Source organism: Trichosurus vulpecula, chromosome 4 (genome assembly GCF_011100635.1).
Source record: "Trichosurus vulpecula isolate mTriVul1 chromosome 4, mTriVul1.pri, whole genome shotgun sequence".
Classification (NCBI taxonomy): Eukaryota; Metazoa; Chordata; class Mammalia; order Diprotodontia; family Phalangeridae; genus Trichosurus; species Trichosurus vulpecula.
In genome coordinates, this window is record NC_050576.1 from 195,601,507 (window position 1) to 195,614,202 (window position 12,696).

General features: G+C 41.9%; 1 protein-coding gene across 1 annotated transcript in view; it reads right to left on the reverse strand.

Annotated features, from left to right (window-relative positions):
• Window positions 1–5,498, reverse strand: part of MARCHF10 (membrane associated ring-CH-type finger 10) — a 218,170-nt gene extending 212,672 nt beyond the window's left edge. Inside the window, 2 exon segments of the mRNA XM_036755641.1 lie at window positions 3,513–3,563; window positions 5,433–5,498. The gene's annotated coding sequence lies outside the window, so the exon portion shown is untranslated.
• Window positions 5,499–12,696: the final 7,198 nt, after the last annotated feature.

Genomic DNA, 12,696 nt, shown 5'->3' on the forward strand with positions numbered 1-12,696 from the left:
CCAAGTCTGACCTCGTATAGAGTTTACATTTTGGGGAACAGTTTATAAAGAAAATAATTTAATTATGACTTCATGAAAAGATAGCTTGAGCAAACAAAAAATGATAAACTTGAAACTTTAAACTTTGAAACTGTCATTCTAAAGAGGCATGGTAGAAATGTTTATGTAGCTACAGAATTTGTTATTCATTAATTTGTTCTCTGATATTACATACTATAATACATAGTTATAATAATAATAATATATAAATATATGTACAGTCTATAATTATACATATAAAGTATATATATACAATATTGGTGTATTGCAATATACAAAATTATACGTTATATGTTACATTACATATAATTATTCTGAAAATATTCATATTTAAAAGCTTATTATAAGGCACTCCCTTGTCATACTATATTCATGAAGTTCATATTTACCATGACTGATTGCACAAGATGCCCAAATCTCATGCAATATTTCAACTGTAGTTAAATTTGCAGAAAATTCAGTCACTGCTGTCATTTCAATGTGGAAAGTTCAAAGAACAGTGACAATGCTATGCTATGTAAGTAGGGCAGAAGGACAGTATAAATACCCCCTTGAATGGAGGATTTCTTGGTTGGGAAAAAAGGAAATAAAATGGGAAAATAGTTTCTTTCAGAAGCAATTTCCCTACAAGTTTATTTTTTTTTCTCTAACAACATGAGAAAGTATAAAGAATGACAATAATTCAAGCCCCCCATCCTTAAATCAAAATGCCTTTCCCTCTCTTCTCAGCCTATCTGAATACCACCCATTGTTTAGGGCTCAGTTCAAACATTACCTCCTTCATAAAGACATCCTTGACCACCCCAACCGGTAATGACCACTCCCTCCGTTAAACTTCTGTGTACCACTGTATTTGGTATTTCTATATTGACTCCTATTATTATCATGTGTCTGTTCTACCCAAATGAATTATACATTTCTTGAAGGCAGAGTTTCTGGCTATATTATCTTCCACGGCATCTAGCACAGTCCCTCCTACATAGTACAAATTCAATAAACATTTGCTTACTAATTAAATTTAAGGGTAAAATATTACAACTGAGAAGCAGCATGAAGCATTGGATTTGGAGTTTAGAGACCTGAGTTCAAAACCAGGTTTAGACAATCAACTATGTGATCTTGGGCAAATCACTTAATCTATGTTAGCCTATTTCCTCACCTGTAAAATGGGAATAAAACCTGTACTATCCTGCCTCACAGCCTTGCCTTTTCCCACTGTTGATTCAAAGTTGATTCAAAAATTGCATTGCAGACAAAATGGTTGTGAACAGAACCGGTAATGGCCAAGATTTTCCCATGGGGCAAAGTGGTGAAGGAAGGGGCTTATCTCTGTTAAAGTCTGTACGGGAAGAAGTACTTGCCAAGGCAGGGGCTAGGAGATGGAGCAGCGAGGACCAGATGGAGCAGTCGAAGCCCTCCTTGATTCTACCCTGATGAAAGCGCAAGTCCCCAAGGGAATAAAGACTGAATGAGGAGCAGACTGCAGTAGAGAAAGAAGAACATCAAGGCAAGATGTCAGCAGGGAAAGGTGGAGAGGCTGGAAACTGAGCTGAGCAGGGGAGAAAGTGCTCCACCAAGGTGCTGCTAATACCCTCTAAATCATTTACTGCTCCTGCCCTACTTAGGCTTCTGGCTGTGCAGACCTCATCTTAGCTATACCATTTCTGCTCGTATGCTAGCACTTGTCTGAACTACCATCTTCCTCTCTGCTCTAACTTATTCTATGCTGTTGGAGACTTGTTATAGTCCCAAATACCATATATCTCCAGCATGGCTGGAAACAAAACTGAAGGGTATCAGCTTTGTCAATCTGATTAGTGAGTTGTCATGGTTATTCTACTGTTGAAGCCAGAATCTAATAAGAATAATTCTCATAAGAATTATAACAAAGTGTAGTAGGAGAAAAGCTGAACTGATCCTTGAGACAGTCTTCCTTACAGAACGCTAGCTGTGATTTATCTAGCCCTAAACCTCTGCTGATCAGAAAGTTGGTCTTTTGAGATTCCTCACCTGAAACAACGATCCGTAAGTAAATTTAGGTATATTTATTTAGTCTTTTAATCAAGTCTCCTAAGTATTTTGACCACCTATTTTGACTCCATTTTAAGTTGGTTTTTTTTTATTCTATTTTTAACATGGTTGTAAACCCGTTTAGTAGGATGCTTTCATGATTTTTCCCCCTTTGCCAAACCTATGCATTTTGGTAATGTAGGCAGAAAGTGGTATTTTGACAGTGATACTACTCTTAGAGAACCCTGTCACTGAAAAGTAATCAAGCAGAAAAGTTAAGAACTCCTATGGAAATATGTTAATAGTCACTAACAAGAACCAGAACCTAAAATCCAGTTGAGTGCTATGCTTATTAATTATCAAAGAAACAGAAAAATTATTCTGACACTTGACACTTGACTTGATGTGTGGCTTTCCTGATGTGGTAGCTATGTTAAGGAGACTTCTAAAGGAAGAGAAGTACAGTAACTTTTTTCAATGAGGAGAGAAATCACATTATTCAAATCATCTGTGGTTATCCCTGACTTCACAATCATTTACCAAATAAAGGGCTCTGCACAATTGCCTACAAAAGTCTTTTTTCCTCCTATCAACTTCATTTGATCACATTTTACCGCAAAATATTTAGAAGTACAATAATACTATATGTAGTCTTTCACATATGTGTATGTATACAGCTAAATCTACGGACACACATATACACATACACGTATAGATTTAAATTTAAACAGATTTGTCATGTCATTGGAGCAGGGAGCTTTGGATGTGGAACGTCTCAAAGCAGATCTATCTGTACCTGCTCTGCAATCTGAGAGAGCTGCCTGGGGCCTGGGTCAGGGTCACAGAGCTGCTCTGTGCTAGAAGCCAGTCTTTAATCACTATATCTAGGCACTTGTCTGTTTAAATACATACATACATACATACACACACAAACACATACACACTACATACTTTTAAAAATTAGTCTTGTGGATTTCATTAGTGTAGGGAGCTCCCACAGAAGAGCTTCCTTTCTCAAGGTACATTCTCTGCAATTTTTTGTCTTAGAGATAGAGAGTTAACTGCCTGAGTCACCAAGAGGATTTGCCCAGGGTCACACAGCCACTAAGTGTCAGAGACCAGACTTGAACTCAAGTCTACCCGAGTCAGCTCTCCAACCACTACACCGCAGCTTCCTCTGTGAGTATGCCTGTATTGTAAGACCTGTATATACATATATATATATATATACATACATATATATATATATGTATATTTTGTAAGATTAAACAACTACTCCAGACAACAACAGATATGAAGTTAGGAAGTCATTATAGCTTAAGGAACATTTCCTTATCAGTGTTTCTACAGTGTCATTAGAATCTCATGTTCCACATAAAAGTGTGAATAATTTACTCAGTAGGAACAATAAACCAAAACGACTGTTGGAAATGTATTCATAGAAGATAAACGTGTGAACTCACTGATCTCAGCTCTTGTCGTCTTATTCAGCCAAAAGGCCATCTGAAGTCATCCTGAGCAAAGATGGAAGGATAGGGAAATAAAACGTTGATAAGATGCAGAAGAGGTCTATATTTTCAGAAGAGCAGTTCTGTATTCTTTCTACTCCTCCACTTCTCAACTGCTTTTCAATTGAAAAATCTCCTCACAGCAGTAGGCACAACCGTTTTCAATCTCTGATGACACTACTGAGCTACAAGGGATTAACTTCATGCTATAAATAAGAAAGGGAAAGGGAAGGGGAGGGGAGAAAGGAGAGGGAGTTCTTCCTTAACTGAAAGAGGGAGCATATGACTGTCCCCATCCTCAATATTCTGTACACCTATGAAATTTCAATACAGATGATTCTAAGAACTTTATGACATATGCAACCCTCTCTAGTGCTCAATTCCCTGTGCTCTCAATAAGAAGACAGAATCTGCCCAACAACACATCCTTGTCCTTCGGTTCTCTGTGTTCCTTTCAATCATATTCTGCCCTTCTCTGTGGGTAGGTACACTTCTCAGAAGAAATGATGAGGGCATTTAAAAAACAAAAGTTTTTGTCTTCTGCTTTTCTGTTATGTCCTCCTATATAAAAAAGCACTCCCAAAGGAAGGGTAAGTCTAAGTAAGCCCCTTAAAACCAGGGTTCCCTTTGAAACAAAATCAAAGTAACAATTTCAAAATGCCACTAATCAGATTTTTTTGTTCCCTCTTTTCTGTAATTAACCTATAGTTGCACAAAAATAACAGAAAAATTTGATGCTATCATCTACTTTTAAACATACACAATGCGTGTTATACAAAGGAAATATTCTAACGACTTGGGGCACAAAGTTTACATCCTTCTCTCTGGTGAATGCTAAGTGCCCAGGATCTTCAACTGAAGAACTGAAAATATATCAGGGGGAGGGAGGCAGAGTACACCGAAAACTGGGTCATTTGACTTTTCCAGCAAAGTTGGATTTTTTAAAATAATGTGCCAATTAGAAATGCCTCCTACAAAGTTTACACCAATACATCTCAAACAGCGGTAGCAATTTCCTGGTGACTTTACTTGCTTTTTTATTTGAATAGAACTACTAGAGAAGGAGGGCTCCTCACAAGAGCCAACAAACCCAGGTGGGAATGATTACTGTGTATAATTGTGAAATTAAAAGTATCCCATAAGCTGCCAAGTAAAATGGAGGTTGTTAAACCTGTTAAGGACGAGGAGGATGAGAACCTAACTCTCAAAGTATAGGAAAGCGTGGCCTGTTTGCCAAGTCAGGACTGCCGTTATACTGTCATCTAGGTCAGGGAGAAGGTAAAGGTATGCCAGTGTGGATGGAGCACGTGAAGTAAAGACAGCGCTGATAAGGCCTGCAGAGGTGATTCAGTCCAGCCTAGGCTCATTCATTGAGGAGGAAACTGAGGCTCCGTGGGGTTCAAGGGCTTGCCCTAAATCGCAGATTAAGCTACAGGGTTATGTTTCCAAGTTCTCACTCGAACTCGGGTGCTTTTTACACTGGGCCCCTTTAATCAGATCAGAGCTCAGGTGATCAAGGACCACCCTTTGAGGAGCCCTGAGAAGAAGCTGGGTGGGTGGGGGGAGGGGACCCCGCTGGATATGGAGGCAGCGTTCCGCACTAGCGGTTGCTGTGAGACGTTTGGCCTTCCCTGACCCCACGAGGTGTAACGTTCAAAGGCAGCCCTAGCTTGGGTATACGCCACCCTCTCCTAGGCTTAAATCTTGAGTGCTGTGTCGTCATCCGCACCCTCACCCTTAACGGGTTTCACAACTTCCACCTTACTTGGCACCCTGGCTCTGCTACTCTACCAGCCCTGTGACCTTGGGAAAGCCCCTTCCCCACCCTAAGCCTCGACGGCCTCTTCTGGAAAATGGAGATTGACACCAGCCGACCTGGGGACCTCTCCGCTTCCAGCTCTCGTTCCCATGATTCCAAGCGAAACCTAGGCTTCTGCTCCGAGGACGGAGTGACCGCCCCCTCCAAAGCCCGGAGGGAGCGAGGCTGATTGGCTGAGAGGAGTCGCGAACCCCTCCCCCCCGCCCCCCACCCCGCCAGTCGTCTGGCCCTAGTGAAGGAGAAAACGGCCCGGCACAATCTAAAACAGACCGCCCCATTCCCGCCTGGCAACAAACAAACCGTAAACCAACCACTTAACGGGCCTCGGGAACACCATGGGGCTGGGACAGGCAGGTCCAGCCGAAAAGCCGGGAGACCAATTCTGGCCTCCCAGCCGAGGCCGGTGGTTACCTGGGCGATGCTGCCCTTTCTCCACTCGGGGAGCTAAGGGGCGGGGGCGGGGTGGGGTGGGCTCGGGCGTGTCGGGGGTGGGGGTCCACAGCACATCAATCGCAGGGGGGAGGGGACAGTTCCTCTCCTACTCTTCTTCTTCCTTCTCCTTCACCTCCTCCTTCTCCTCCTTTTCCTTCTCCTCCTCCCCCCTGAGGGCTGCTTGCAAACGGAGACTGCTGGGCCTTCTCGGAGGCCGAGGCGGAGGCGGCAGCCGAGCTGCCGGGCGTCCTCCCGTTTCCTTAGCAACCACCCCTCCTCCTTCCGCGAACTGGGGCAGTCCGGCCTGCACTGTAGGTCGCGAGTCCAGGAGTGATCCCAGTGCGGCTGCGCTATGCTCGGGAGGAAGGGGAGGGGGAGGGGGAGGGAGGAGGGAGGAGGGAAGGGAGGAGGGGAGGGAAGGGAAGGGAAGAGGGTGGGGAAGGGGAGCACCTAGGTCAGACACAACCTAGTTCCCTGGCCCAGCCTAGAGATCCCTGCTGCGCCAGGACTGTGGCCTCGGGGCTGAGACCAGGATAGGGAGCTTTGGCTGTTGCCATGGGAACCGATTGAGGAAGGGGGTGGAAGCCAGGCTGAGGTGTAATGAACTTGGTGGGGGCTGTTATAGGAGGAAGATTATGGGTTGTGTTGCAACTTAACCACCTACAACGCATCTTTCCAAAGAAAGTGCTTTGTAAACTGTAAAGCGCTATAGATAGACATGTGACATATAATTCTTATTACTGTTACTGTCAGTATCCATCCCTCCAGAGTGAAGCTGTCATGGTCTTTTTGTTGTTGTCTATAGATAAAGAATGACGAAAATGCGCCTGTGTTTTAAGATGACAGTGCCTAAGAAAGACAGAAATACCTGTGCTTTCCCAAGTGAACCTGAGACTAAACCTCAAGTCCTTGGCTACCTTCCCTATTTTTTTTTCTCTCTTGAGGCCAGATCACTCAACAGTGATTTCTGAGAAATGAACTTTTCCAGCCCTTAGCAGTTTGAGAGTTCCTGAGTTGGTGTTGGCTGTCCAGAGGAAGGTTCTTCTTACACCCATACGGCTTCTCAGATGAGAAGACAACTACCAAGAGAATCCTCCTGAACCTGAAGGGCTTCGAAGGACCTATCTGGCTGGCCAGAAAATAGAAATTTTTATAAGTTGTTTGGATAGTATGAATCAGAAGTATAGGTGAAATTTACAGTCCTACAAAATTGTCTTTGCCTCAGTTTTAAGTTTTTGTTAACTCAAGTTTGTGAGTCTTTTGCATTTTGTAATTTTGTAATGAGGGAAATAAATATTTATCCTATACCTGATATCCACTTTGTATACTTAGTACCTTCTCTAGATGGGACCCTTTTAGGGAAGGTTCTAGATGTGAACCTTACCTAAACTTTGCTTTTAGAGATTTTCTTCAGAGTACCACTCTAGCATTGGGATATAACAAGCCAGAGAGTTTGAGGAAACGTCTGATACCCTTTTTTTGGAGTCAGGTCCCCTAATCTGTGTGAGTCCAGAGCCAGAGTCCCTAGTGGGCCTCAGGCCATACAACATAAAATGGATGCAGAGCAATTTGGAGGGTCCTGACAACACTTTCCTAAATGCTTGCCTACCACACCGGAATACACCTTTCCTCCCATAGTGCTAAAGCCACCAACATCTTCTTCTTTATACTTTCAGGAGCATAAAAACCTCACTGTGCCCCGGGGTATGCTTACTCCTATCCTAAAACTGTGACCCTAGTCCTACCCCCACCCCAACTTTTTCCCACCATCAGCCAATCTTTCATCAGCGTAGAAATCTGGAGTGTCCATGGGGTCCCCTTCCTATCCTCCTACCACTTGCCTCAAGGTAAAATATTGCTACTTGCAGTTTTGAGTTGGGATTACAATCATTTACAAGCAGTAACTGACTACATAGCCCGAGAAATGGAATAGAGACTCATCTCAACCCCACCATTTTATCGTTTGTTGGAAATAACTTTAAGGACAGGAAACAGGGTCCTCTATTTCTTTGCATTTTTTCATACTACCTACTACATTGCCCTGCACAAAGGAATCAATCAGTAACTACTATGACCTTACTAGAATTTTGAGCATGACTGATGGAGTGACCAATGGGAGTCACTTTTTAAGGACTGGGTTCTGCAAATTCGGAAAGGGTATGAGGAAGGCAGGGAATAAGAAAACAGTTCTTTTGAGTATACAGTGCACAGAAATTCCTAGGTGTCTCTGGTCTCATGCATGTTTCTGCACTGTGCCTAGCATATTAATTAAGAAAGCTCCAGAGTCACTCCATCAGTCCCTGCTGGAAGCTTCGAGAGGAATCCTCTTTCCTCTTGCCAGCCCCTAGGGTAGATTTTCTGCCAGTCAGTTGTATTGGCAGAGTTCCCCAGATATCCTTGGAACAGCCATTATTTTTTGCTAACATAACAACCAATGGCTTCAAAATAGAGGCAGGTGGTCCCATTGCCAGAGAAAAAGAAAAAAAAAGGATTAGCCAGAATCCAATTTAATTGAACTTTCAATTAATTTGAATTCTGTTTATTTGTTTATTCTTTTTTTTTCTAGACTTTTAGGAAGAAGGTGAGTGACAAGAAAATAAAATCATATCGGGGATTTGGTTTTTAAAAAGGAAGCAAGGAAATAACCATCTAGAGTATTTTCTGGGCAACAATAGTTCTAGGCAAAACTAGGAAGGTATTTTATCTTTTGGGCCTCCCTATTCCCCCAGTCTCACCCAAGGGAAAAGTGGTCCCCTATCAGCCCTCTCTCTTTTTCTAAGCGCTTCTCTCCATCCTCTTCAGTGTCAATTGATATCCAAGATTTGTGGGCACTCCCTTCACTATCCTTTTATCCTGTGCAGTTATCCATGCCCTCTCCTAAATTGTCAGCCATTGGTCTTCCTTTAGCTCTCTTGTCATTGCAGGAATGTCACTGGAGAAGATAGGTTATCACCTTGCTCTGGTCTCATGATAAGACCACTGCATTTTCCAGTCACACATCCCTCTGATGACATTCTTTACACTTTTCTTACCACTCATGAGCCTGACCCTGCTGTTGGTTAGCATGGAAGTTTTGACTTGCTCCATTTCCAACTTGGGCTGGTTCACCCCTTCCTTAGGCAACCTAATGTCCCCCTAATCTCCAGGGCTCACCATATTAGTGTTGGGACTTAGGGCAGACATGTTTCTTCCTCTTCACCTCTTCAGTCTCCTTCCCCCAGCATGCCAACTCTTCAACTCTGTCCTTTCAGGAGGAATCCCAGAGCTCCCACTCCATCTTAACCCTCTACCATTCCCTCTTTCCCAACAGTCATGGATTTCAGGGCAGATATAGCCCATACCGTGAGCCTTACTGTGTCCCTTACACTATGTCAAAGAGCTGGGAGTCACTAACCGCTCTAGTAAGATGAAGGACTATTAGTCCTTACCAGCTGCCCTGCCTCTGAGTCCTCCGGCCCCTGGGAATCACCAACTACTTTGCTGATGCATCCTAAGGGCTCCTGGGCCTTGCACTCTACCATGTTACTGAACCCTAAAGACCATCAAGACTCTACATCCACTCTTCCCCTGATTCTTCCCAGGGCCTGGCATATAGTAGGTGCTTAATAAATGTTTACTGATTGATTGATGTTTATTGTCTCTCTCAATTAGGGCAGCAGAAAAGTCCAGGCAAAGTGTTAGCAGAAAATTGAGAAAAAAAGCAGTTACTTTGATGGGGGAGAGGAGGGTGGTCAAGAAAGTATTCCAAGGGGGGGGGTGGCAATTCAGTTAATAGTGCTATTAAACTGCTATATCTGTCAATGAAGTTACTACTATCAGATATTTATTGGGATGTGGCTGCAGGGTCATAGTGTAAGGAGGGGATGTAAGAACATGCTGAGATTTCTGTTCTGCTAAAAGTGTAGTGAAGAGAGGAATAAGCTATTACTGTCAGTATCTTAGATCCTAAACAGCAGTGACTCTTTTTTTAATTTGTGTCCTCAGAATATAGCACAGTGCTTAGCACATAATAAATGCCTAATAAATAATTTTTTGTCTGTTCATTTAATCCACCATTGCCCTTTGAGTGATTCAAATCCAGAAAATAATACCTGGTAAACTATTAACTGAGTTGGCACCTTATCTTTGAGTCCTTTCTCGATCATTCCCAAGCCCCAATCAAAATATTTTTTTTCCCTTTTCAAATTTCTCAAAACATTTTTCCTAGACCTTTCTTTTGCACTGATCATACTCTCTCATATCATAGTTATTTGCATACGTAATCCATGGCTCAACACCCTAAGCTCTAGGGTTTATATAGTCTAGGTTGAATCTTGGGGGCCCTCCCCAATTCACTCTGTCTTTGCCTCATATCACTCCCTTCCAGAGGCTCAGAATATAGCTTGAATATTATGTCTAGGTCTTCACAGACATGGGTAAAAAGTTTTCCAAATCCTACAAAGCACCCAAGATAACAATGCATAGATTTTATTCCACTTACCGAAAATGCAAAGCACTCAGGAGAATCCATAAGCAATCAATATAATTCTCTCTCCCCCTACTCCCCCACCCAGTGACTCTCATTTTTAACAGGGTCCTAAAGTCTTCCATACTCACAACATCACTGTGTGACTTATGTTCTCCCATTAGAGAAATGAACTTAGGGTTCAACACCATTTATATTACAAGTCCCAGCTTTAACTCCAAAGATCCTTGCAGGAATTCAACCTTATAGTACTACCTTGAAGGCATGGACTCATCCAAGAAGAAAACGACCTTGGGTTTCCCATTGGACCCTAACAGTATAAATAGCTCTTGGTAATAGCATATGGTGAGGTCTAGATCTCTTGCTCCCTCATTTCATACCTTTAGTTCCTTGAGGACCACATAAACAATCCTTCCATAAGATACTAGGGAGAAAAGATCTACAACCAAAAGAATTTGAACTTACCATCCACACAGGAAAGACCAAGTTGATAAAGAATGCCTCTTGTCTAGATAGTAATATATATTTGGAGGGACAATGAATTGGACCCAGGACTGAGCATGAAGAGGGCGGCCGAAGGCTGAATTTTCTTCAAGAAAGAGCAAAGATGACCCCAAGCTTTCCATGGAAACACAGATTCATCCTTTAATTTCCAGCATTTTACTGGTATTGCTGTAAGGCAGTAAGATATAGAATTAAAAAGTTTCTGAATAATTAAAAGTGAATATCACACAGAGAACAATAGGGATGCATCTGGTGGTTAGGGCTCCAACATGATGAGGAACTTTAAAGAGTAATGGGAGGAAAAGATACCATTTAGAAATTGTATAATAGAAAGAGAAGATAGATGACCATTAGTATGCTCCACTGATATTTTTGTAGTGTCGAGAGAAAGGAAGGGAGGCTTCCAGCCAGTTGGGTTGACGTACTGTGGCAAGCTCATGAGAGAACAAGAACAAGAGTTTCTCAGGTTGGGCAGACCTGAATGGGTCGTAGTCTGTATCCTTGGAACACACTCCCAAATCAATGAGGTTACAGATTCATTTGAGTTTTTGAGTGTCAAAGTCTCTGGGGCCAATTACTGGGAGAGACTTCAAAGCTTTACTCAGATATGGACTTATTCAATGGTATCGGTGTACTTGATACTAACTGTAACCCCTGTTCCAAACATCTATCTCACAGAGATGGTTGTTGTCATTATTCACTCGTGTCTACTCATGTGCCCCCATGAAGTTATTTCCCTGGGGTTTTCTTGGCAAAGATACTGGAGTGGCTTGCCGTTTCCTTCTTCAGTGTATCCCCATTTTACAGATGAGGAACTGAGACAAATAGGAGTTAAGTGATTTGCCTGGGGTCACGTGGCTAGTAAGTATCTGAGGCTGAATTAGAGCTCAGATCTTCCTGACTCCAAGTCTGATATCTACTGGACCACCTAGCTGCCCCTACAGATGCTGTTACTGTAGCTTGAAGAGCTATCTTGAATGGTTTAGAAAAACAGTTTGCGTTCACAGTTTTTGAAGCAAGGGTGGAAATGCCCTGCTATGATGTGCTTTGCCCTACGGAGTCACAAAGAAGGTAGATGTTTATCTGGGCCCTATGATGATTTATGAGGAATCTGTGAAGACAGATGAAGAAGGTAAAGACAAACTTCTTGTGATGACTGTTGAATGGTATTTCATGAGAAAATCCTATAAAGAGAAGTTTATAAAGATAATTCTATAGAGACCTGCAAGTATGGTGTATTTTGGAAACGTTATTTATTGTGAGATAGTATAGACAGGGTCCTAAAGTGTCCCATACTTACAACACCACCCTGCAGCTTACATTCCCCCATTAGAGAAATGAACACCAGAGGATAAGGAAAAAGAACTAATCTAGCTTGTTTTCTGAGCTGAGTTTAATGCTTATCTTAGGACAAAATATAAAGAAGATTCTTAAGAGACTTTAAACAATATTTGGAGTGAGCTGAATGATTTGGGACAGTGTATCCAGACAAATGAAGAAGGATCGTTTACTCTTATATTGATGTTTAAATCTACTCTATGAACTTTTGCATAGGCAAAATATTCTAAATAGCCATGTATGCCTTTGCATTATTATTGCCTTAATTTATTAATGAGTTATGTATATATATATATATATATATTATGTATTTGGTGATTCTAATATTTATAGAGAAAGTAATTGCTAATAGGAAAGGTAGTCCCTCCAGTTCATTACATAATTCTTGATGATATTTAACTAACTGGAGTGGAGGCTTGAGCTAATTAATATGTGAAAAAGAGATTGCAAGTTTATTAATTAGAAATGAACTATTCAGCCATACTCCTGGATCAATCTAGAACCTAAAGGGATAAAAGTGATTAAGAGAATGAGTCACATGGCAGGTTTAGGGGTGCTGTACAAGTAAGATACGTCAAATC